Raw genomic sequence first — 27,568 nt, 5'->3', positions numbered from 1 at the left:
CCTACTATCTCTTTCAATAGCTCTCCTACCCTGCGTTTCTCTTCTTGAAAATGTAACGTTGTATTTTGTTTTCTCTTACAAAGAATCACCTCCACAACTACAAGTTTGTTCTCATTTTTTAGAAGTCCTAAAATTGTTATGTGACAAAACCAAAACAGTTTTCACATTCTATGACCTATTAATCCTGATCTTGGGATATGGTCCCAAAATAACTACTCAATAGAAGGAAAAAAAGGAAGAAAAAAACTGCATTTAAAAAGATATTTAACGGAAAATATTGGAAAATGTTCAGTGATAAGGTCAAATAAACTCATGCTGTATTTATAAGATGAAACATTACACAACTTTAAAGAAGAAAAGGGAAGACTTTTATAGAAACATTTTTAAATTGCTTATGATCAGTGAAAAATAAAGAATAGAAAAAATATAATGGTTATAATTACATAGCAATTATATTCATAAGTGGAAATAATCAAATAATCAGAAGAGAACAGAGAGAGAAGAAGGGGCACAATTTCAATGGAGATGCTTTAATAATAGGCATGAATAAAAAAGATGCCCTCAGTGGCTCCCACCGAGCACTCGCTCTTCCTTCCAACCTTCCCAGCCCATTCCAGAATGTTATAAGAAAAAAAATGAATATTTTGCATCAAATAATATTAAACTTTGTATTTGCTAAAGACTAAATGTGACTTTTTGACAGCTTCCCAACCACCACGCTAACCACTCCAAATGCCACTAGAATAGGATTCTTCTGTGGCTTCCCATAAACATTGCACAAGTGTTATTAAATAGAGGTGTTCTGATCATTTTAAAAGTGGCAACTTGATTTCCCAAAAGCAGGACCCCACCTCCGGCTTGAGAGGAGGTGGGGCGGGGGGGATGCAGCATAGCCCTTATTTATGTATTTAAACTTTTTTTACTAAAATGTTTTTTTACTAACCTGTCTTTAAGATTCATTCTTCCCAAATTTTGGCAGAAAAACTCAAACCACACCATAGATCAAAAGCATGGACAGACTGTACCAGTATGCTGAAGCTCAAACATAAATAGTTGGTTTGTCAAACCATAACCCTAACTTTTCTTTAAAAAAAATAAGTAAAGTACTTTAAATTGGAACAAAACCTACTTAATAACTAAAATATTCTATGAAAAGCAGAGATGCCTTATTCAAGTTCCTACACTTAAATCATAATTTTTTTTCCTAACTACTTTCATATCTATTCTGTTATAGGTTATTTTTTAAAGCCTTACAATCACTCATCTACTGCCTGGGCTATATGAATTCTGAAAATCAGAAGACAATTTTGGGGTGTCACTGCACTACCGCCCCTCCTTCCTTAAGCACTGCCTCCTCCCTTCCGCGGGGGTTGGGCACAGCTTCCATGTTTGTCTCTATTATCAACCTCAGGCCACAGTTAATGGAACCAGGTTTTATGCCCTGGAGAACCCTGGCACATGTGTGCTGGGAGGCATGACACACACGTTCGTTGGCACACTAAATATAATAGCAACACACTCGAAAATGTTCTAAATGTCCATCACCAGGAGAATATGTAATAAATTGTGGTATATTTATTCATACAGTAGAATATTACACAGCAGTTAAAGTAAAGGGACCAGATCTATATGTATCCACACAGTTATACCTCAAAAAACATAATTTGAGCAAAAACACAGGTTGCAGAAGAGTAAAAGAAAAGCAAGGTGTGGTATAACACCACTTATTTGAAACTTAGAGTATGTAAACAATAGCATATTTTGTTTATAGATATATACATTGTAGCAAAGGATAAAGAAGTGCATGTAATGCTAAACACAGTAAACATGATACTAGTAGCTCTGGTGATGAAGGAAGGAAATTATTTATCTAGTGTGTTTTCCTTGAGCTGGGTATGTACATATGAATATTACATTATTCTGTATATTTTTTTCTAAGCAAAAAATATTTCGTAATTTTATAAGTAGAAAAGAGAAGGAAAAATACACCAAAATATTTACAGTGGTCAATTCTAAGGGAAGGATTGTAGGTGAAATTCCTTTACTTTTTAAAAGTTTCCCCCAGTTGTCTATTATGACATTTATGACAGAAAAAAATGTTGATATATAAGAAGGAAGTCTGAAAAATTCTCTAATCAGACACAGCACAAAACTTTTTCTTCTGTAATGAGGAATTATGCTTATTTTATATATGTATTTTTTCATATATAAATACATATATACTGTATAGATGGAGTATATACTGCATATACTATATAGATACAAACATATAAAACATTAACTAAACTCTTTACTAAGGTGTAAATGATTGATACATGACTTAGGAATAACTGCAGGTAGAAAAAGAATAGGAGTAAGAGAGCATTGAGTCCCTGAAAAGACCCTGAGTATGTGTGTGTATTCAGGGGTAGGGGCAGGGAATGTAGGAGTTAAAGTGAAAAGGAAAATCAGAAACAACTGTCACAGTTAGGAGGAAAGTGGACCCAAGACAAAGGGTACGCTGCTACCTGTGACCGGCAAGCCCAGCGGCCCTAGCTCATCAGGCAGAGCCTTGTATTCTATGCAGCCGTGGACATTAACAGCCATGTTCCCAGGACGGGGCCACTTTGCAGTGAGGAAATGGAGACCTGGGTTTGCTGGGATGCTGTCCCTTACCTACCAGGACAAGGACAGACTGGTTTGTGACTGAGCTCCTCCTGCAGCCCAGCTTGCTGAATGAAGCCCGTGGCACCTCACTGGGCTCTGCTTCTCTGGGATTCTTTGGCATAACCATCTCTTCTACACAATCACTATAAACAGAAGCACTTGACTTTTAACTAATGGAAGTGGGTGTGTTTCTTTCATACATAGAGAAGCAAAAGATGGATTTATGTTTTTTGCACACACACAGGGACAACTTAATTTAATGGAACTGAAGGGGGCCGAGGGAAGGTCTTAGCAAGACCCATCTGGCCCAACTCCTATTTAGCACGGATCGCTTCCCACGCATGACAGAGACGCTAATCGTGAGCTTTATTTCCCAACACCATAGGATGTAGTGTAATTACAATGTTCATAAAAGAATTCCAAACAGGGCTCTGTTTAGAACTCAGTGAGACATAATGAGAAATCTCTATGGCAGAGGACAACATTTTTCTTTCAATTAATGGGACACTTGCTCAGAGTCATCCCCAAAACTATTAGGCGCTGATTAGAGAGATTTATAGCCTCTGAAGGACCAAACACAAACATTTTTCAACTAGAAAGTACTGTAAAACTATCTCATTTGAGGACATCTAGGAGGACATTTATTTAAGTGACATGTGAGAAGACAGAAGAATTTTCTAGAACACTTCCAATTCAGACCTGAAAGTCAGATTGCCCAAATGCAGATCTCATTAGGCCATTTTATGGAGTTTCATTCATTCCTTTTCTCCATCAGTCATTCGTTCTTAAAAATGATCCAACAGATATTTATGAGACATCATGAGTGAGGTATAGTGCTTGGCTGTGTTAAAACGTAATGATGAATCAGAAGGGTGACTTTTCAGTTACAGGACTCTGCACGTTTGAAAGAAAACAGATGTGAAGTTAGAAATCCTTAATTCAAGTTCGTACTTTCTCCATTGCTTGGTACATGACTTTGGGCAAATCACTTAACCTTCTGAGCCTCAAAGTCCTCAAAATGAAGATTAGAATGCCCACCTTTTAAATCTCATAGAATTGCTCTGAGTAAAATGATGTATACAAAATCTGACCATAAAGTGCTATATAAATCAATAGCAAGAGGCTATTGATATTAAGTCACTTACTGTCCAGGAGGGGAGATTTAAAGCACACAGTATAAGGCAAAAAGCCAATGCTATCGTGGCAGAGGACAAGAATTTATTGGTTCAAAATATCTATTGAGTCATAATATGGCCCAGATGATGTGCTCAGATGAAGTACACAGGAATTCAGAAGAGATCAAATTATCTGCTTGTTCTTTAAATGCTCCCCACCAAAACTATTCCCCAGATCTTACAGTACCCCCGCAATTATCAGTGTGCCTCTCATTCTTTCCAACTATTACAAAACTCATCCTGCACAGTTTGATTTCTTTCCATTACAAGGGTCTGCCCTTGCTCTGAAAACAATCTTGCCGCAGCCTCTCCCTGCCCCTCCTCCCTCCTTCTCTCACTTGAAGAAGAGAAGGTGAGCAGATGGACTACCTTTAAAGCCACACAGTCCTGCCTGGACTCCTCCTCTTCTAAGCTGGGTGACCCGGAAAAGTTGTCTGACATTTCTGTGTCTCAGTGATCTCCTCTGTACAGCAGGGGAAATTATACTGACCTTGCAGTGTCCTGCAGGATGGGAGCAGCTTATGGAAAGCTTCTGACATATTGAACATGCTCAGCCATTGCAGCTATTATTATTGTAATGAAGGCCATTTTAATCCATTCATGGAATGACTAAGGTTTTGATAGAGGATTTGATTCTACTGAGTCATAGATATTTTCTTTTTTCATTTATTGATTTGTGAGGAGAAAAATGAAAGTGGTTCAATTTTTTCAGTAGGCTTCAAGCCAACTATTCAAAAGACACAGACAGAAGAATATGGCCTCGTAGGCAGAGCACTTGCTGCCGCTTACAATCACAGAGCTAGAGCCCTCTTCTCTTTCTAACCTGTTTTTAGCCTCGGTTTTTTCTCGATCATTTTCCGTATGGCCTTGTTTATATTTCTTCCACCAAAGGCAAGGGTACCACTTTTTGGTTTGGCCTCTCTAGTTTCAATAACTCAGCTTACGATTATATCTTACTTTTAAGCACATAATGGAGTAGAAGTGGCAAGTCATCCAATTGCTAAAAACAAAAACACAAACGAAACACATTGTGCTGGCAGAGACTCTCCTTCACCTGGTGGGTGCACAATTGGAAACAAGAAGATGGGTAAGAAGTGTTCCACAGTCCAGCAAGACGAGCTGTAAAGTGCAACGCGTTTATGCTTTCTCACGACTTTCTCTTTAAGTCAAGAGGAGTGCTGCCCTTGGCGATCCCACAGAGGCTGGAGAGAGAGATTTGAGCCAATTCTCATCCAGTCAAGATTCAAGATCACGAGTTCAATTATTGTCCTTGGCCATTCAGCAGAGAAACTTTCATATCGTGGCAGAGGACGAGAATTTGATCTGACAAGTCTAAAAGCTTTCATATAAGTTAATACAAATTGGAAGTATGGAGGCACTTAAAAATAGCTTTGGACTAAAGGTTTTCTCCTTGACAGGTATTCTTGTTTCCTCACATTTCTGAAAATGTCCAGAAAGTGGATATCTGAAAGCTCTGCCCAATCACTTCTCCATTCAGTAGTGAATGGGTTTATTTTTTTACTTTCATTTTAGTAGAGACATTTTATTTACCATTCTGAGGCTCCATGTGACACTTTGGGTCCTCCAACACGCACATGCCACCCAGAATAAAACATGCAGAAGGGAAAGGTTTGTGAAGGGTACAGGAGATGGGGTGCAGGAGTGGGCAGGGCAAGCCTTCAGACTCCCTTTGCAGGAGTGATAGCTGAGCCAGTAGAGGGGAGCAAGGAGAACTGGGCAGGAGGAAGTTTAGACTTCAGCGAAACTCTGATAAAGTCTCAGCCAGGCCAACAGGGGGCCCCAGTGCCAAGATGGCCCGTTGGAGGAGTTCCACACTGGGCAAGTATGGCCCGGCTCTACTCTCCTTATGTGCTTGGCCACTGGGTAGGAGCAACCCACAGAGAGCAAGGCCTCAGCATGAACGCTACATTAGATCCACACTGCACAGCGGGAGGCTGCCCATGAACCACTCCCCCCACTGCAGCTTCTCTTGAAGGGAGATAGGTAGGGTACCTACATGGTTGCCACGTCTGCCGCTTGTGCCACACAGATCCATTTCTCTACATGTGTTCGGCAGGCAGCTCCTCTAGAGAAGTTCCCATGGGCATCTCTTCTAGAGAAGAAACTTAGAAGAGGTGAGTTGAACAAACAATGGTCCCATCTCTGCACTTGGTCTTTGTCTCCCTGCTCCATTTCCATCATGGCTTTCTACCAAACCTTTATTTACCCTTGAGAGTCCAGAGTTCTGCATTTAAGTAACAAAGTAAATCTTTTGTTGTTGTTGTTGCCAGACGCTTCCAATTCATTGGGATCTTTTAGGTCAAATCCTCTCTCGGTAAACTTTAACACTGCATCTGTTGTCTGGTAGACATTCAGGACCAGTGTTAAATCCTGTGGCCATTGTATAGTGCTATTAATTTGCCATCTGTCTTTGTTTTAAAGACAAGCACATTTTTACCATAGCTCCATCTCATCATAATGAAGTCTTTGGAAGATAAGCACAACTTTTCAGATATTTAGACATGCATGTGCATTGTGAGGCAAGTTATGGGACAGTGACTCCAACTGCTACTTATCACCAGACTTTTTTACGTGGCTTCAGCTGCCCCTGGTGATAAGCTAGCCACTTACACAGGCATTTTAACTCTGCTAAATGGGACTTCTCTATTCCTAATATGTTCTTTAGGCCTCTATGCCTTTGTCTATACTGTGTCCTCATTGGAAACATGTCTCTCTGCCTGTTCAAGTCTTCATCCATTAGCCAACCACATATTTTTCATCTGACATTTATAAAATTCCCTTCATGTGTCAGCTCTTTAAGCATTTAGGCTACAAGATATAAAATGAACAGTCCTTGTCATGGAGAATCTAAGAGCTTAGTGGAGAAGAATAAAAGATATACACAGAGTGGTTAAGAATGTGGGCTTTGGCATCAGAGGGTGGTAGCTCGAATCCCATCTTTGGCATTTCCTAGCTGTGTGGCCTTGGATAGGTCCCTTAATCTTTCGAAGCTTCCTCATCTATAAATGGAAATTTATTTATTTAAGAAATATTGATTGAGGACCCACTTTGTGCCCAGCACAGGCTAGATACAAGGAATCTAGCTCTGGACTAGACAGACAAAATCCCTCCCAAGTGAATCTGGCATTCAGATATTAACAAACATATTAAAATCGAAACAAGAGATACATGTCAGGTAATAATAAGTGCTATGAAGAACAATAAAGCAAGGTGAGAGGATAGTAAACAGAGGAGGTCACTGTGTTAGGTCAGAGACTATCTCTCTGAAGAGGCAGCATCGGGCAGAGACCTGGATGAGTTGGCAGAGGACTCGTACGACAGTCTGGGAGAAGAGCGTTTCAGGCAGAGAGGAGGGCGAGGCATTGAGGTGGGAGCATGCCTGGTGTGGCCAATCAAGAGGAAGGCCCAGGGTGGCCAAGAGCTGTGAGCAAGGAAAGAAGAAGGAGGTCAGAGGAGCTGAGGCTGGGGCCAGGTCACGTTGGGCCATGTAAACCGAGGTAAGAGCAATGTTAAATGGAGTCCATATTGACAGCCTCCTTTTAAGGTTTGTCGTTTGGGTAAATGAGATCATGAATGCTAGAGATGTGACATTCAATAAATACTCAGTATGCATCAGCCATTGCACCCGTGGGAGAAAGAAGATAATAAAGCTATGAGCCAAGCATTAAGAAAGCATAGCAGAGGACTCTAAGGAAAGTCACCAAAATGAAACAATGCATGCCCTCAAGGAGTTTAAAATATGGTAGGAGAAATAAAATGATAATCCAAATATATACTCATAATAGATTTTAGAGGGCATGAGCACTGGGAAAGCTCCACCTTCTGCATTTCAAAAATCAGTATCAAGATTTTTTTCCCTTGAAGATCAATGTAAGATCCATGAGAGCAGATGTGGACCTTTCTTACTGCAGTGTCCCTGAGGCCAAGCAGAGTGCCATGCTCATAGGAGGTATTTACTCGATAATTGTCTGATTCTACAAACTGATCTGATGAGAGTGACCACACATATGGAAACATTTTTAACTTTTTAGTACTGACAATATTAGTTTCGTAAACTTTCAGACAGAAATAATATGATTTTTTACATATTCATGGAGCCAATTCATTACATGTTTAGGTCACTGGGATTCTTCAAAACTAATGACAAAGAATCTCTTTAATGCAGTCGAGTAGTTATGAGGGAATATCAGTTGTCCTCTGAAAAAGGATAGCAAGGTTCCTTGTGAGACACAGCCCCAATTATACTCCATGGTCCCTAGCATTGGGGGCCCCATCTGGTTTGCTTTGTTTGAGGCCAAGCTCCATAGAACAAAAGGATAACAGGAGGCCTCGAAGGTCACTCTGGCCACAGCTCTCACAAGCAGCGTGCTTGTGCTGTAAATCAGTGTTAAGATTTAAGAAACAAAAAACAAAAACCTATATAATTTCCCAGCCCTATCCAGGTTAAGGACCATTATTCCTAATTCAGATGCAGAGCTGGGGATTAGTTTAGCCATGGCTACGGGGCACATGATGTTGTCAAATCGTTCAATAGAGATACTGTTCGATTCATCTCTCTATTGGTCAAGAGCAGCCCCTGGGGGCCTCTTTGAGTATCGGGCAATGATCGTCAGTATGGGGGTGGGGACCTGTGGGCAAAGCATGTCTTAGGGATTCACACAGCTGGTAGAAGAGTTCTTCTAAGCTTGAGGGAGAAATTCAGAAGCTAGTGAAGGTGGGGGGTGGGGGAGACTAACCCAGCAAAATCAACCTCAAACTGAGTTGCTAGGAAACAGGAAGATCTTGATACAGTGGGATCCCGGGAATCAAGGCTAGATGAAATAGGGAAAAGGTAGGAGAAGAAATAAAACATGAACGATTTCAGTAATGTGCAAGGGAAATGCTTGAATTGTCAAGGCGCCAAGCTCATTTTAAAAAGCAATACCAAAAATATGAAATGAAATGGGGCATTTGGAAAGAGATGAGAAATGTGAACAACAGAAATGGAGGAAAGGTCAAGATAAGCTAGTAGAGGGGTCTCTCATTGTACAAACGTGCCCACAACTAGCTTCACTCTCCCCTGAGCAGCCTGGCTCCTCTCTCACAGCAATTACTAGAGGTCCTGATAGTACAGCCATAGGATGTTTTGTGATAAACTTTGGAGCCCTGTAAAATCTCTAAGGCTGGTGTTCCGAAAGAAAAGATGTCATAACCTACTGAGGGAAGCTGAACTCCAGAACAAAAGACCAGACTGAACCTTAAATCTTGCCCACAACACTCTCTGAACTTTCTGCTCTGTGAAATAGCTGCTTATATTTCCTGAAATTCTGCTAGTTAAAGATGCATATATATCACTGTATACCTTCTTTTTAAAAGACAAAAAGCTCATGGAGATGTAAAGTACAGCATAGGGAATATAGTCAATAATATTGTAATAACTATGCATGGTATCAGGTGGGTACTGGATTTATTGAGGCGATCACTTTGTAAGTTATATAAATGTCTAATCACTATGTTGTACACCTGAAACTAAAAGAAAAACTTCCAGGATGTTATTAGAGGCGTTAGCTAGTCATTCACACATTAGTATAAATTAGCTCTGTCTACTTCTTTTCTAACATCTAGCCGAGATCATTTGCTCTAAGGGAAAGGGAGTTTTCATTAAGGATGAAAGTTAACAAGTGACTTTATATTTGCTCATGTATTTTTTACACTATATTATTGCCACTTCTGAAAAGGATTTGAACTGGAAGGTAGGGGGTGGGGGAGGAAGGGAGGAGTAGTTGGGAGTAAAGGGGATGTTCAAATATAGTGGGGTAGGGGGATGGTGAAGTGGGTAAAGGGGATCAAATATATGGTAGCTGAAGGAAACTGGACTTTGGGCGGTAATCACACAATAGAATATATAAATGTCAAACTATAAAGTACACCTGAAAATTATATAATTGTATTAATCACTGTTACCCCCAATAAACTTAATAATAAATAAATACATAAAAATAAATGAAAAGGAATTAAGACAGCAAATATTTTTGAATTTTGAGGATTTTATGGAATAAGATATATTGATTCTACTCTCCCCTCTCCCTCTTATACATACACACAAAATAGTGGCACTATCTATATAGTTGAAGCTATAGTTGGAACATGATTGTGGGAGAAGGAATGGAAACTCAAATTGAAGTGATCCCTAATAACAAAGAAATTAAATTGCTTCCTGCTAGTTAAACTATGAAATCTGCATATGTTGGACCAGAACAGAGTGAATGATATTATAGAAATTTTAAAGAGTCATAATGGCTCCCAAGCCGACCAATTTTGGCTTTCAATTGATTGAAGAAATCACCACAGTTAGAATAAAAATGTTATCTAGCAAAGGGCCAGAAAGTCTAGGAAAGGGAGATTGAAAGAAGGAAGCCCTGAGTCCTGATTATGCATGCTATGGCCGGAGAAGAGAATAATGGGGCCTAAAGATGTCCTGTCCCATTTTTAACGGTTGACGCCCTGATTTAAGTGAGGCCTACCACACAGCTTTCTGATCACTCTCCAGCTTCCCTCGCAGCTTCCCTTTTCCAAGGAGGAAAAGCAGGAACATGCTTATCCACGGGGCTCAATACCCAGCAATGTTGATGAGGACCTGCCATTCTGGTTGGTACATCAAGCTGGTATAAGTTTGTTTAACATGGGTCAGACTCTGAACTCCAATCATTTCTGGCTCTAAGGCCACAAGAGCTTTCATGTATAAGACCTACTTATTATAAACTGTGGTTTAGGATTAGAACTGCTTTAATAAAGTGGGAAGGGTAGGGGAAATCCCCCTTCTCTTCCTATTTCTCTTCCTATCCCAGTCCCTGTCTTCTGTATCACAGAGATATTCTGCTCCTATATCCCTCATTTGCATTACAATTAAGCTTCATTATAGATAAAATGGCTTCAGAGGAATATACTGAATCCCCACCACCCCGCATTGTTTCTATAAGAAAAAAACATTGTTAATTCCAATAGCTTATCCCGAAATGAATTTTGGACTGTGACCCAGTGATAACTTGGGGACATTTTGTTCCTGTAAATTGGTCTTTCTAGCCAGCATCCAGGAGCTGGCTGGGAAACGCACTCAGTAAATAACTCTCAGTGGTTTGGAGGGCAGAGAAGGTTCTAGAAGAGATGAGTCAGGCTAGGGGGTGGATAGCATGGAGAGGAAAGGAACAGGGAGCCAAGCAATATTCTGAAAATGGAATTTGTACCCAGCCAGAAATATCCGTCTGATCAGGCCTGGCTAAAGACTTTCCGAAATGATGAAGCAAATATTAACAGAGAAATCTTTAAAAGCCTCTCTCAGGGAAGATTACATTCTTCTCAATGATAAGGCAGGTGGGTTTATAAAGAACACAATTTTCCAGGCAGCCTTGATAAAGCCTTATTCTCCCCTCCAGACTTAAAAATTGAAGTTTCGTATCCTTGTAAGAATACAGTATCTGATGCAGTGCCTCACCCGACTGCTGAGATGAATATGATGATGTCACAATGACTGTAACAAAACAAAAGGACAAAGTTCAGCTTACTTCAAAGCTCTCAAATGGAAATGGTGGGCTGGAGTACTAACTGGGCTACCTCTTACCTAGCTAGTTGGTGAGTATAAGTGTATGAGCTTCTGTTTGGCAGGTGTGAGAGAGGACTGAGATAAACCGGAAGCTATAGAAAGAGAGAAAAGTCATAACAATGTAGTTGCCACAATACTTTTATCCTGAAATGAAGCGTGAAGCTCCTTTTCAAGGGGATCATAATAGCAGTTCCGTCAGACTGCCACGATTCCACATACTAAAAGCTTCATTCATTCATTCATCCATTCAACAAACATTTATTTGCTGTCCCCTGTGTTCCAGACACTGCTGGTCTAGGAGAGGCAACAGAAAGTACACAGTTGTAATCTTGTAGGAAGAGGGAATGTGCCCAAGGGGCCTTCGAAAGTATAGAGGACAGGTGCCGTAGGGGAGTGAAAATGAGACATGGCCCCAGACAGGTTTAGCCCCAGATGGTCAATCACTTACAGAGAAGAGAACAGTAGTGCTTCAAAATGGGATGGGGCAGAAAGGCTGAATTTGATTCTGTCTGGGAAAATAAATAAATAAACACTCAAAACTGAACCCAAGCAAGCCACACCAAATAAGTAGTCACGCAGGATGACTACCTTGCAGTATGCACATGAGGGAGACCAGACAATGGCCCAAAGCGACAGGGAGCCGGAGCTTTCACATGGAGAACGAGCCTGATGGGGCAGAACACACTGCTATGTTGACAGTGTCTGTCAATGTCAATTTACTCAGTGTCCCCTCTACTTAAAAGAGCTGATGCAGCTTCCCAAATAATCTGACAACTAAGGAGAGTCTGGCAGGGCAGTCACAGAACAGGACAAACTGGTTTCAGCTTGAGGCTAGGAAAGCATTCCAGCTCTTGGCTCAGAGCTGAATTTCTAGCAGAGCTCTGTCACTTCAGTATCCTCATCTGTAAAATGGGGACAATAATAGCACTACTTCAGAATTTTTTCAGAGCAAGGATTACGTAAAATAATTGCTATACCAAGCTTAATGCATAATAAGCAGCCGGCATATTTTAGCCATTATGGTTACCAGCAATGAAGGAGAGCTATTTTATTTCCTTTTGGTGTCTGGGAAGAGGATGCTGCCCTGGGTATCAATGGGATGCAGGTCTGCAGTGTGTCGGTGCGACTGAAACAAGCCAGGGAAGGGGACTGCACTCCTGCCTCATGTTCTTCACCTGCTCAAGCCCCTTATTCTGGGGCCACACTAATTAAGCAAGGAATGGTGGTCATCAGTCCTGGCTCTTGTGGGCCCATTCCCCCAAAGACCTGTCCCTCCTTGGACTCACACCCACATACTTGGAGATAAACTTCAAGGCTGCTGTGGATAGAAATAAGGTAAGGGAAAAAGGAAAGGAAAGTATCCAGGAGGCCTCTTTCTGAATAAAATAAGGGTCCTTCCTAATATGGGAGAGAAGGGAAAAGGTGGGGATTTGGCAAGAAAGCACCTCTGCAGATCTAATAAACCGTCATAGCATGAGGGCAAAGATACTGAGGCCCTCTTGAGGTCTCTGAGAGGAAGGGTAACCAAGGCTTAAGAATGAAAAGGCATTAAGGGCCTCAGTCACATTAAGGGCCAGCTAGCTTGTTGGCCAAGGGAGCCTGTATCATGGCCAGGCCACACCCAGAGTTCCGGTAAAAAGCAACAGCAACAGGTCAGGAGCTGTCCAGAATGTAGAATTAGCCATGCTCAAAAGTCTCGTGAAAAGAAATACAGAGGATCTGGAAAGCGTTCAGAGATGCAGGCCAAATGAGGAGAGGACAGGGCAAATGGGTGGTAAATGGCAGGACCAGATCATCGCCCCCACAGGGGTTTGGGGGCGGGTGGGAATGAGGGCAGTGAGAGCATCCACTCATTTAAAGAAACAGTAAAAACGATCCATACTAATTAATATGGGGATGTTCTTTTGAATTCATTCATTTAAATAAGGATCTCCCTGAGAGTCTGGAAATTAATGTCAAACAAAGGATTGCAGTTGAGATGTATGAACTAACTCAGTCGGAGCTTCTCAGTCCATTGTCTTGCTTACAGCTTCTGGTCCCCAACCCATTCCAGGGAATAGATGTATCACCTCTAAGAGCATTGCTGAGACCTCCCCAAGCGGAGCTTCTCTGTGGACTGCCTGGCTGTTCAAACCCCTGAAGGGGAGAAAGATGGTGTTTGGATTGACAGGGCCTTACCAGGCATACCCGAGGGTTGGCGCTGAGAATGTTTGACCCTTCCTTTTATATCTTCTAATCATCTGAAGACCCCATTAGAATCGATCAGCCCGCTTGCAGTCGGTCAAAATGTCAAGAAGTTAGACACCCAAAGATGAGCGTAAGGTTACATAAAGAAAATAAATAAAGGAAATAAATAAAGGCTATGGATAGTCCCTGATTAAGGCGATTGGTCATCTTAGTTTTTTCCTACTTTTTTCCTTAATCCAAAAGTTGTCAATCTAGGTAAGAATACTGACATCGGGATTCCTAGATAGAAGCCTCTTTATCAGGATATAGTGGTCAAAGAGAAATCTGGTATAACCCTCCTGCTTCCTGCCCCGCTGCCCCAACCATCCTACATCCACCCCGAACCCTAATTGTAGGCTATTTTCTACAGCCAGGGCTCTGGAGTCTTGGGAATATTTTGAGGTAAAAAATAATGGAGGCCATGCCACCCTGAACGTGCCCGATCTCATCTGATCTCAGAAGCTAAGCAAGGTCGGGCCTGGTTAGTACTTGGATGGGAGACCACCTAGGAGTACCAGGTGCTGTAGGCATTAAAAAAAATAATGGATACATTAGAACCTATTCTAGACACCTGACCTTTTCTGGGACCCCGTAATTATTCATCATGAAAGTGGCAGAGCAAGGATGAAATCTGGGATGCTCAAAAGATACCCACAATTAATTAGCACAGAACTTTTATGCCTCTGATTCCTTACTTGCAGTTAAAAAGGAGAAAAAGTCCCTGCCCAGTCAGTGAGCCCTCATGCCTTGTCAACATTCTTCTCATAGCCGTTCACCAAATATTCTCCCCCTTCTCATACTGGGCAGCTTGGTGCCATGGGAACTTCTCAGTCCCCTTCCTGTTTACATGCATCTGGCCCAGGAGCTGTGTAGGCATGATACAATAGTTGCTTAACTTTAACGTAATACAATACACGAGCATGTTTGGACCCTTTGGAACTCCAAGGAACCAGGAGATGACATAAGCAGAAATAGCAGCAAGCTGCATCTGGAAGGTGAGACCTTCCTAATATTGTTTTTACCATTATATCAAGATGTCCAGAAATGATAGAGAGTCGATTGTACATTCAAAACTAACATGTTCCTTGGAAACATCTCTTCAGCTACAGTCTGCAACCAGAAAGAAGATATTCCTAAAAGCAGAATCTTTATGATAGGGAATTCAAAAAACTGATTATTTTAAATGAGTAAGACGCTTCAAGACCTTCTTAGGGAGATGTATTATCAGAAAATATTCTGGGCCAAGAACACTCTTCAGAATCCCCCAATAGAAGACAAGGCATGTCAGACGCCCACAGGCTGAGAGCAATAAAGTGTAAATAATTTAGAACTCCTTGATATTATCTTGCCTACTCACTACATACATCTTTAATAATTAAATCAGCTCAGCCTTTAAAGAAATTCTCTCTACAAAACTTAAATCATTCTTTCCGTTTTGCCTATGAACAAGAGATGGTTTCTATTTGGGATTCGTCCTTCCCAAGTGAGGAACATTTATTTTCAAGGAGGCATTTTCCTGTCGTTGTCCGTTTCCATGGATGTGTTCTGCACATGCTCAGTGAACATCATGGCTCTGATCAAAATTCTCCTTAAGGCACTCACCATTGTCAGGAACCCTTGTAGTGTTTTATGTCTATTGACATAATTTCCACAGCAATCCTATTACCTCCTATTATTTCTCTATTTTACAAATGAAGAAAATGGTTAAATAACTTGAATAGAATGCTCCCTTCACACCTGTCTGCTCCCAACACTGATAGATCATCGCCTGGCATAGTCACCATGGGAACGAGGCTGTATATAACTCACATCACGGTGTTAACTGGGTTAATCTTGTGTAGAAAAAAAAAAAATGGTCTTGTTTCAAAAGAAGCCAGCCCCTTTAAATATCTGATTACTGAATCCTGCTAAATCATTCACACCCAGAAAGCCTTGGAGGATGGGGAAAGGGAAGTGACAGGGTAATTGAAAATAGCTGAGGAATAGTGACATCAAATGCTTCCAATATAAAAGACAGAGGGACACCAGCTGCAAGAGAGGATTTAGAGGTGTAAGAAAGGGAACTGGAGCACATTTATGCTTTATGTAAAATGCAGTTTGCTTCAGAAATGGAAATTATTCCAGAAAGGTCAGAGAGAAGTCGGTGATGTAGATGGAAAGGCAGGAGTTGAGCAGAAACTCCAAGACTCAAAAAAGAGTAAGATCAGGTACATTCACCACACTGTGACGCTAAGTAACTTATCAATAGCTAAGTGGGATTTATATAGTATTTACACCCTGAGGCTTTGCCTCTTAAAAATGACTGAGAAGGTTAAACAAAGCAGACATGTCACACAATGGACGCATGAATAAAGAAATCTTGGTAGGGATGGAGACTATGTATGGTACCAACGGCATGCCTTCCACATACAAAGGCTGATCCTATCAATGCTGCTGTCAAATGTTCAACCTGCTAGCAACTGTGACCAAGGATAAGTCCTTCATATGGCACCATCCCTCAAGGAAGTCAATGAGTCATTTAATAGCAGGTTAATTACATTGGACCCCTGCCATACTGAAAGGGGCTGTGCTTCATTTAGTCAATAATAGATAGGGATTTGGATATGAGTTTGCCTTTCCTGCCCACAGAGTCTAAGACAACTCTTCATTCCCGAGATTTAAAGAGTAAGCCACCACTTTACAGCAAAGTTTCTGTGAGTGGGCACATGACTGGGATCCATTAGCCATATCAAATGCCATGTAACCCAGGAGCAGTTAGTTTGATAGAGTGATGGAATGATCTTTTGAAGGGACAGCTAAAAGGCCAATTTGGAGGTGCTACCTTGCAAAGATGGGGTGCCGCCCTCCAGGACACAATGTGTGCTTTAAATTAGCAACCTTTCTATAATGCCATGTCCCCAATAGATTGAATACATTGGTCCAGGAACCAAGGGATGGAAAGAGGAAAGGTTTCATGTAACATGACTCCCAGTGACGCACTGAGAGACTTTGTGTTTCCCATCCCTGCAACTCTGGGCTCTGTGGGTTAGTAGTTCTGGTTCCCAGAAGGGGAACCCTTCCCCTAGGGGACACAGCAAGAGTTCCATCGAACTATTGCTACTGCCTGGGCATTTTACACTCTTTCTCCCAAGAGACCAACTGGGAAGAAAAGGAACCACTATTTGAGCAGAAATAATTGACCCAGATCATCAAGATAATTGACATCTAGGTGACTCATTTGGGTACCTCTTGATACTCCCATGCCCAATTTTTTTGGTAAAAGCACAGGTGCAGCCATCCTGGTTGAGAAAGGGCATGGTAACCAGGGACTCTGCTCTCTCAGAAACAAGGGTCTGTCTGAGTCACACCATCAGATAAGCCACTGAGACCAGCAGAGTGAAGATAAAGCAACTGAAGGTGAAGGACATCCAGATAGGGTCATAGGAATGGGGAAGGTAAGAATCAGTCCCAGCTGAAACAACAGAGACTAGTTTGTCCAAAAAGAGGTCCATCAGAATTTTGGAGGAGCCTCAAAACTTTATGAAGAAGCGAATCCAGGTATTACGAGGAGTGGACAGTGGTGGAGCTACGATGTGCCACTCGGATCCCCCTTCGGGACTGGAAGACTATTTCCCTAGCTGTTGGGGGTGCAGCAGGAGGACACCTGCTGTCACCCCTCTCAGGCGCTGCCTTGGCTGAAGAGAGGCGCCTCACTGGAGGCCACACCTTCTTCCCAGGCCAGCCCACATCCAAAATGACCACCTGAAACTGGCTTTTTTTCATTCAACATAATGCCGTTGAGGTCCATCCAAGCCTTTTTATATTTAGAAAATTACGTTTCTTAGGCCGCTTTGTATTATTTTAGTTACCTACTTATGTTTGATGAGAGAATCAACCAGCTTTTGTTATTATAAATAAATTCTCATTTTATACATAAACACGCTGGAGTGATAATTCCCTGGGTTTTAAATGTCTAGGCCTAGGTGCCAGCCCCAATGTCCGTGGAGGGGTCCTATCACTGCCCACATCTTGTGGACCAGGGAGAGGGCATCATATACTCGTGTACCACAGTCATGATTATGGCCCCCATAACTGTTAGAGCCCCCTGACTTCCTGTTAGGTTTGTAGAATAAGGACATACAGAGACTCCTGACTTTGTTTTGGGTTTGGAGAATAAGGATGTACAATGGAACCATTAGAACTTTTTTTTATTGTCCAGGGATAGTGAGAAAAACAAATGACTCACTTTGCTTTTAAGAATGATGGAACAGTTTTCAAAATGGGGCATATTAATAACCTCATTTGTTTTTATCACTTTCAGAATATCCTCTGTGACTGCAAAAGTGTTGGTGGTGCTCATTTTACCACAGGAGATAATATTACTCTGAAGCCTGTTGTCCCTTTCTGTTCTCCCTGCCTCTGCAGCTTTCCCTTTTAGGCCACCATGTCTTTGCACCTTCTCTAAGGTGTCTGCCATGGGCTCCGAATCTTCACTCTACAGCCGTCTACTTATGCCTTAAGAAGACTGCACTTCATCTCTGTTTCTGCTCTTTCTCTGCGTCTCTACTTATCCAACCCTGTAAGTTTCTGTACTTTCTAGTTCAAATTTTGGAGGGATTTGAGTGGCTGGGCTCATCACTTTTTTCAGGCCAGCCTATAAGTTAGCTGCTCTTAGGTCGGGTGTCTGCCAGATGTTTCAGATGTAGCTAGGAGAGGCTGGGTTATATGTATGTGACTTCAAATGTGGCCGCCTTACTCTGCCCCCTCACCAGAGGCTACTTTTTCTCCTAAACGAGTCTGTAGGTATAGCAGTAATCATGGTGGATATGTCCAATATAAAAGAAAAAAAGAGATGGATAATCAGTTGGTTTTCTCTTCTTCAATGATTAGTTCCAAAGTATGGCTCCCAGAAGAAAGACAGTGGCTGTGAACTGGGGCTTCAGTGAACTGATCTGTTCCTAATTCACAGGTAGATAGTGCCTATGAACTTATGACTATAAGATGGTATTTAAAATGTCAAACTACATTTGTGAATTTTCAATCTATATTTCTCATGTGGATTAATCAGCTATTTCTATAATATTGCTGCCTAGCAATTCCAACAACCTCAGTGACTTAAATAACACATATTTATTTCTCATTCATGCATCTGAATTGTGGCTCTGTTAGGCTTAGCCGAACCCAACTAGCTGTGGCCCTAAGCTGCGGGTCAGAGTCATGTCCGCTCTTTGTGCCTCTCATTCTGGGACCTAGGCTAAAGAAGCTACGGAGACGTGTTCCTTACATGGTGGAGCCAAACTCTGCAGGCACAATTAAAGCTTTGCTCATGTTGTATCTGCCAATATTTCAGTGACCAGTGTAGGTCACATGGCCAAGCCCAACATGGGTGGGAAAGTACACTCTTCCCATGGGTTGGGAGAAGGTGTAGGAAAGAGGAAATATTTGCTGAACGACAATGTAATCGACTAGATCATGTATTTTCCCCTACTGCCCTAAATCACAGTAGAATTGCCAAACAAATAGTTGGTGGCATACTGGCTGACACTATAACCTCCTTGTTAGAGGATACCACATTTCAACTTTTTTTGTACCTAACTTCAAAGTATCTAACCCTACATACCACCCTCTGAAAGTGCTCAAGAAAATGCCCTTTAATTGATCAAAATTATCAGAGTTCTGCAGTAGGATCAGTATCCATCAACATGTGACTTTGGTCAAGTCAATTAATATTTTCTTTGCTTGAAGGGCTGTGTATGTAGAAGATGAAATGGCAAAATGTAGTAGTTAAGAGCATGGGTTCTAAAGTCAAAAGGCCAGGGTTCTAATCTCAGTTCGCAGGTTTGGGCAAGTTACTTAGCCTCTCTTTCTTATCTATGGAGTGAGGATAATAATAGTGACTGCCTTATAGGGCTGTTCTGAGGATTACATGGCATATTTATGGAAAGCCCATCAAGGAAGACCTGACCAATAAGTATTGAGTTATTGTAAGCAAGCTTAAAAAAAAAAAGCAATGTCTGCCTTTTAAGACAGGCAAGATGATGAAGTGAGAAGAGCTGGGATTTGGAGTCAGAAAACTCGTGTCGAGTCCCAGTTCCTCTAGTCACACCACCTATGACCTTGACTGAGTCCCAGTTTCCTCACCTGTGAAATAATGGCTTCTTCTCCTGCTGGTGTGAGGACTGGGTGACATGTGTGAAGGTACCTTTGTAAAGTAAAAACCATCGGAAAAATTTGAGCTGCTTTTATCAAATTATTTCATTTTGCATTGCTTCTCTGATGACAACTAATGGAGGATAAAGGGGTTCAATGCTAGACATTCCGAATTCCATTTTTAGAGACATGCCAATGACATAGGCACTTTCCTAGAGCTCTTGGTTGCATAAATCATCTAGCAGACACCCAGCAAGCTGATCCTCATCAATGCTCATAGACAGAAGTTTGTCCCTCTTTTCTGAGTGAATACTTGGACTTTTCATAATTCCACAGCATTGACAATAGATGTTTGCAATCTTTGCCAGGAGCTTCGCTGAGATCTTTAGTTTGTGCTACTGTTTGGCCCGTACCTCTCACCCCCTGCATTTCCAATATTTCATTGCAGCTGCTCTTGTCAAGGTCACTGATGATGTTGGCATTGCCAAATCCAGGTGTCATTGCTCAGCAAATCTTACTCAAACTATCAGCAGTTTTGATTTGATAGTTGATTACTGCCTCCCTCTTGAGAGAATTTTTTCAACTGACCTCTGAGACGCCAGCCTCCTGGTTCTCCTCCTCTTGGCCCGGCTGCTCCTTCTCCAGCTCCTTTGCCATCCTCTAAATTGGAGACTTGGTCCTCAGATCTCATCATCTATGTATACTCACTCCCTGGGTGATCTCATTTAGCCTACTGTCCTTAAATACCATCTCCATGTTGACAACTCCAAAATTTAATTCTTTAGCTCAGACATCACCCCCAAACAACACAGTCATAAATCCAGTTGGCCACTTGTCACTGCCACTTGGATGGCTAAGTGATGTCTCAAATGTGATGTGTCCAAAACTAAGCTCCTGCTGTCCTGACCTTGATCTGCTTTCCCACAGTCTGCCACTTCTCAGTAAACAGCAACTCCATTCTTCTTGTTGCTTAGGACAGAAATATAGAAATCATCCTACTCCCCTCTCTCCTGTACCACACATGCGATTTATCAGAAATCCTTTAGGCTCTGCCTCCAAGTTACATCCAGAATCTAATCTTTTTTTTTTAACCACCTCTTCCACGTGCATCCTTGTCCGAGCCCACATCCTCTCTTGCCTGGATTACTGAAATCACTTCCTGTTTCTACCCTCCTCCTTTCTCCCAAGCAGTCAGGTCCTTCTAGAAGGTTAGTCATACTATGTCGCTCTCTTGATAAATAACCTTCAGTGGCTTCCTGTCTCACTCAGAAAATAGAAGCCCAAATCCTTACTCTGACCCTCGAGATCCCCTAACTTCTGTCCTCCATTCATTTCTCTGACCCCCTTTCACACATTCTCTCTCTCTCTTGCTGTCGGTTTACTTTGCTCCAGCCACGCTGACCTCCCTGCTCCTCCTTGGACAAACAAATCTGCTCTCACTGCAGAGCCTTTGTACTTCCCATCAAGCACAGTCCTTCTTTCAAAATGTTAAAGAAAAAAAACTCATCAGACAAAGGGAGGTGTTACCAGGGTGTAAGTCCAGACATAGGATTTTGAAAGTTACTATTTTCCCCTTTATGCTTTTTAAAACTCTTCAGTTTTCAATGACTACTATATATTTATTTTGTAATTGAAAAATAAAGATGATCTAACTGAAAGCCAAGATCATAAGGGACAGTGTTGCACGTTTAAATGCTGTTGCTTAACTACATTGTAAAAAGGCTGCCTTATCTCCAATGCAGACTCCTCATGCAGCCCAGAGATGGGATCCATACCAAGCCCACTGGGCTCCTCTGGGTCTCATCCTCCCCATCTTCTTTGCCTCTTCTACACTCCCCTCAATTAATGAGCTTCACACCAGGATGGCAATAACTGATCTCTGGGTGAAGATTCTGACTCACCAGATTAAACTGCAATGAAATGTTTTTTAATATGTAATCTAGGATGATACATAAATTGTTATTTTCCCCTTGTGAGTGGCATTACCTGTCACTCTAAAAATTAATTTTATTTAAGAGATGCTTAAAATATGGAGCAACAGCACAGTTCTTCAGCCCCAGCCGTTAATGAGTAATTTAATGTTGAGTTATGATCATTTATTCTTTCAATGCTGTTTTTCTTTAGAGCTATTAGTTACTCTCTTCTCTCTGTAAAGTGGAGAAAACGTTATTGGCCTACTTAAACTTAATATTAAAACAATTAAAATTCTTTAGGCATAATAAATCATAAAGATCAGGACAACACAGTTGAGGGGTCTCCCTAAGGTTTGGTAGATGGGTGTCAAGAGCTTATAAAAAAGGCGACTCTTATTTTCTTTGGAAGAAAAACGACTAGGTGTGCCAGGTATCATAACATTGCTAGCAGAACTACTTTCAACTTCATTTTAAAACATCACATGTTCCTTGGAAGATAATTAGACAAAGAATTGTGGCATGAGGTGAGAGATGGAGTGGGGAGATCCACTTATCACAGATTTTAGTATGTGTTTCAAACCTTTTTGTGTATGTCTTTGAAGCGCTACAGAAATATTAAGCTGATATCTGCCTTTAAATGTCAACGATCTTTATACTACTGTGCAGTTCATTCTGTTCCTTAGATCTGTCGACTCTCTGTAGAGGAATAGACTTTTCAGCATTTGTTCACCAGGCTTTGTCCTATGTTTGCACTTGTGCCTGCTGCTATATTTCCCCACCCAAGGCCTGCGAGCCTATGACATAAGGGAGATGAAGCTTTTGCTAGAGTTAGCATAGCTCAGTTGCCTTGTGCTTAGAAATGAAATAGATGCACATCGTGGGGCTAGCCTTGTAGTTTATAGAACTCCATGAGACTTCACCAAAATGGATTGATTCTGATTAAGGTAAACGCCAAAATGGATGGTTTGTCTTCCTTTCTGTATGGAGTTTGACCTCTTAGCCATTGTAGGTAGCTCAGAAGCTCTTCAGAAATGATCTGTGCTCCCACCTCCCCTACCATAACACCAACCGACTATACTGTGATGGCCTGTCAACAGCCCAGGGACCATGTCTGTCTTGTGCGTTGTTGTAACCCAGAGCCCAGTGCAGAGTTTGGCATATGAAAATACTAAATAAATATTTGTTGAATAAATAGATGAGTGAATTAACAGATGAAAACTGTCACAGACTTCTGCAAGTCCCAACATATGCTTTCTCTAGCTCGCTTTTCCTCTGGGTTGCCAACAGCTCTATACTGTGTTCATACACGACCCAGTTGGAGGAGGAGGCTGGAACCTGCCAGACTGCCCATGTTAGCTTCTCATCACCGTGCACTTGGTCTCTGAATTTGCAAAAAGCACTGATCCAGTCATTCCAGCCCAGGCCTCGGAACCTTTGCCTTGTAGTTCCTGATGAAACTAAAACAAAAACCAGGACTTTGTAATCGTGTAAGTAATATGCTAATTGACTAATCACTCAAAATGTACTGGGCATGTACCCCAACACCGCCATCTAAGTCCTTACGGCTGTTCCTTTCCATTACCACAGGTGGCTGCATGAGGAAAGGACAATCCCTGGGCTGGAATGAGGTAGAGCCACCCAAGAAGCTTCATATCCTACTCTTTGTTATTTATCCTATTCACTGATGGACTCTACTATTATCATGTGTTCCTGAGTCTTTATTGCATCTCGGACATTGGAATATCTCTTCTGGTGCTCATTTTACAATCAAGACTTCACTTTGAACCTGATTTAAATGTGATGGACACTGCAGTTGGCACAGTGGTGTACACAGAGTGCTCATTTCAGCAACATCCTTTATTTTTGTGAGCATCTCTCAGGCACTTGATCATGACTTGTGGTAGTACACAGATTACTTTCTCAGCCAAACACTCTCGGGTTGGAGACTTTGTATTAATAATTAATAACCAGTACAAGTTTTTTATTTAGCACTAAGTAGAGAAAACTCTCACTAGTTATATATAAGGCAACAACATAACAATAACATCAATAATAATAGCCTGTACTATATAGTACTTACTGTGTGCCAGACACTGTTCTAAGTGTTTCACATATTAACTCATTTACTCCTCATAACAATGCTAAGTGATAGCTGTTATTGAAATCATCCCCATTTACGAATGAGCAAACCAAAACACAAAGAGGAAAATAACTTGCCGAACACATCTAGTAAAGAGGCAGAGTTGGGATATAAAGCCAGACAGTCTTAGCCTGAATCCAAGCTATAAAACTCTGCACCTTCTACCTTAACCTAAAACAGCAATAACAGCATTATTACAGCGCCCCAGTCTTAAATCTTAGTGTCTCTCATTTACATATGTTCCTCTTCACCTCCTCGAATCATATCAATTACACTAAAACAGTAATATTTATGGCACATTCACTGTGTGTCAAGCAATGTGGTAAATACTTAACATCCAATATCTCATCTGATTTTCAGAATTACCACTCAAGAGACACTATTTTTGTCCCTCTTTTCACAAAAGAGAAAACTGAGGTTTGGCAAGATGAGGTAACTTCCCTATAGTCTCAGAGCGGCAAAGTGGCTGAGCCAGGGTTACAGACTAGGTCTGAGCAGCCCCAATCCATAGCCTGCATTGTCTACAGAAGCTTTTGGAACCACACCCACAGCCTCGATTGCTGACTCACAGCTCCAAGACAATCTCCCTTTATCAGCTCTCTACTATTTATCTATTTCTTTGTAACCAATAGAGGTCTTTTTCCATTTGGAACTTTTACCCCCAGCCCCATGTATCACACTTAGTTTGTGAGCTACTGGAAGGCATGTTCTTTATCTTATTTTTATTTCTTTTACAGTCTCTCCCTGGAGAGTATAGACAGTATCCTCACCACATATATAATGACTCAGCCACTTGGCCTGGTCACTTGAAACAGTTAAGAAGGACAGCTCTTGAGGGATGCACCTTCACTGAGGCACTGCGGTCTGTTCCTTTTTTTTATTAGCTTTCCCTCTCTTGGCTCCAGGTCTGGTTTTACTGTTCATCTGGATAAATGCACCCCTTCCTTTGCTGCCTTCACGGCTCTACCCCGTGGGGTCAGTGGGCTCTAGTCGGGCTCTAGCCAAGGCCCATCACCCCAGAAGCACCTAGTGTTCTGCTCTCCAAACTTAAGTCAAGCACAGTGGTCAGAGCTGCTCTTCTTCAAGGAGGAAAGTCCCAGAAGAAATCAACTCTAAGCTCCAAGTATGTGGAACAGAAGAAAACCAAGTTCCACCACTGGTCCCCACTAATAACTGCAGAACCAACCAATACTCTCCCAACCAACCAATGAGAATAGAGCATCTGCACAAGACTTCTCTGGCAGCAGCATTTCTACACAACGCAAAACCAACCCCTTTAGCAAACTTCATATCACAGATGCCCGAGGTTAGACACACGGCTGAATTCCAAGTACTTCCACATACATAAGGTTGATTTCCTTCCACTGATGCCGCCATTACTATGCATGAAACCATAAATATGTAAGAGTCAAAGAGCTTTTACACTGAACTTTTCTATTCAGCAGTTCGTTTAGTCAACTTGATAAACTTGCCAAGTCTCATAGCCCATGCCTTCATTCTGGGGTACATCCCATCCTCTCCCTGTAAGTCAGCCTTTCAATTGATTTGATAGTTTATATTCTCCTATATTGCTTGTTTAATAAGGATGTGCTTTTGCTATATTTATGAGATACTCTCAGTCAACCTAGGCTATTCTTACTGACATATCATAAAAATAAAGTCACACTCCACATCCATCCTCATGACATCTACCTGATAAAACTTTTGCTGCTGCAAATGAAGAGAAGCACATGGGCTGGTATTCTGGGTGTCTTGTGCAGGTCAGCATATGAGAGCTGGGACTGCCTGGAGCATTTAGAAAAGGATTCATTACTCCAGTACTGCCTACTTATCTCAGCCTATAAAGATAAATATTTACCCAATAATATGGCAGGCAGGTTTATGAGCTGCATTTAATACTGTAATGAAAAAAGTCTATCACTGTGTGTGAAAGAAGAAAGGAGAAGAGTTCAGGTTACCATGGGAGCCTTTGATACTCTGGACCTTTACGATTATGAACAATAATTATATATAATGCTTTATGGTCACAAAGCACCTTGTGGGCTTCTGATAACTGTAAAGTGTTTGGCAATTAACTCACCCTCCCTGAGATGCAGGTTGGTGTAATTAACCCCATGAGGAGAAAGAGCCCCAGAGAATGGAAGTCACATGCTTTGCCATGGCAGTCTTTGCCACTTCCATCACAAATCTCTGCCATACAGCCCCTTCTTAGCCTGAGGCACTTTGCTCAGATTGCTCAGATGGGTCCAAGGGCATGCTTGCCTGCACTGTGGATAGGTGGGTGGGACCCAAGCCCAGGCATCAAGACCTCAAAGTTTCATTTCCTCTGGTGTGGACATGCAATGCTGCATAGCTGTGACAAGAGGAATGCAGAAAGCCACCTGGGGAATGGAAAGTTGGAGATATACTGCTCATCTGTAATCAGCTAAAACTTCATGAAATCAATACTTCTGTCCTCTCGTCCCCAAGCAGCTGCAATGTGGGGTCGGTCCTTAGTCTGCCAGCTTTTCAATGTATTGTCCCATGATACAAACATGCTCTGAGGCACCTATAAAAAACTCAGGAGGGGATGAATGGCCTTAATGCAAAGTGTTATTAACTATATATGATATCTAAACATATGTATGCTACATTAGAATATGTCATGTGATTTTATAATTATATTAAATATATATTATAATTATAGAGTAAATGTTATATATTATAATATGCATTATATTATATAAATATATTATATATAAAATATATATTATACAAAATGTATACATTTGCAAGTAAATCTCTGAACAATGGGTCATATGCTTTGGCTTTGTCATGTCAGTCAAAAACTAGATATCCATTTTTTCCAAAGGAAAACAAAGTATAACTCTTAAAAATTTCAGCCAACACCTTCTTTTGTTTCAACTCAGATTTCTATGGACTAATTCAAACACTTTATTTTCTCAGTTGAAGTCTGTGCATTTTGTATGCTGACAGACTGCAATGAGGAAATGTGTTAGATTATTGCCGTTGACAAACCCCATTTCTCATATCCCTGTCTAAACTATCCATACAGCTCTGAGAGGGTTTGGTAATGGATTACAGCATCGACTCGAGACATGAGGGCGAGAGACATATAGGATTGGCATGGAAAACTGTCTTTGCCAGTGCTATGCTGAATGAGAAGATGACATGAGCGTTTTCCTTCAATGCAGAGGGCTCATTAACATCTGCCCCCAGCAGGAGTAATACCTGATTCCATTAGTGAATACAGCTGCAATGGCAGCTGAGCCAGGGATGGAGGGAATAGACTAGGTAAGCTACGTCTTTTGCTATATTCCAGGGAAGAATCTGTGCAGCACGAAGCTTCTAGTATATTTTGAAAGAATGTTTTGTATCATAAAAGGTAATTAGCTATGATTAGTTCCCTTACATTTGTGAGATTGTCATTCTATGTTTATTTGGGAGGCAGGTTAGTGTCTATTTGGTGATTTTCCTCTATGCACCAATGGGATTCTCCAAAACTTCTAACAACAACAACAACAACAACAACAACAACAAAACTCAACCCAAATGCAACCATGAATAATATATCCTGAGCCTAGGAAATAGAAATACTCATGCGCCAATAAAAACATAAATATGGAGGTAATGAGTAAAAGCGATAGTGATTCTAGAATGTGTTCAGACTTAAGTGACCATCAACTTAAAATAGACTGTTATAAACATAGCTTGGTATACATGAAGCTCATGGGAACCA

At 41.3% G+C, this 27,568-nt stretch overlaps 1 pseudogene; it reads left to right on the top strand.

Moving 5' to 3' along the window:
- The first annotated feature begins 14,058 nt into the window (after positions 1-14,058).
- LOC120608352 (uncharacterized) lies at positions 14,059-14,177 on the top strand (annotated as a pseudogene).
- Positions 14,178-27,568: the final 13,391 nt, after the last annotated feature.

Source organism: Pteropus medius, unplaced genomic scaffold (genome assembly GCF_902729225.1).
Source record: "Pteropus medius unplaced genomic scaffold, Ma_sr-lr_union100, whole genome shotgun sequence".
NCBI lineage: Eukaryota > Metazoa > Chordata > Mammalia > Chiroptera > Pteropodidae > Pteropus > Pteropus medius.
Note: the sequence above shows the minus strand (reverse complement) of the source record. Positions and strands in the feature narration are given on the sequence as shown.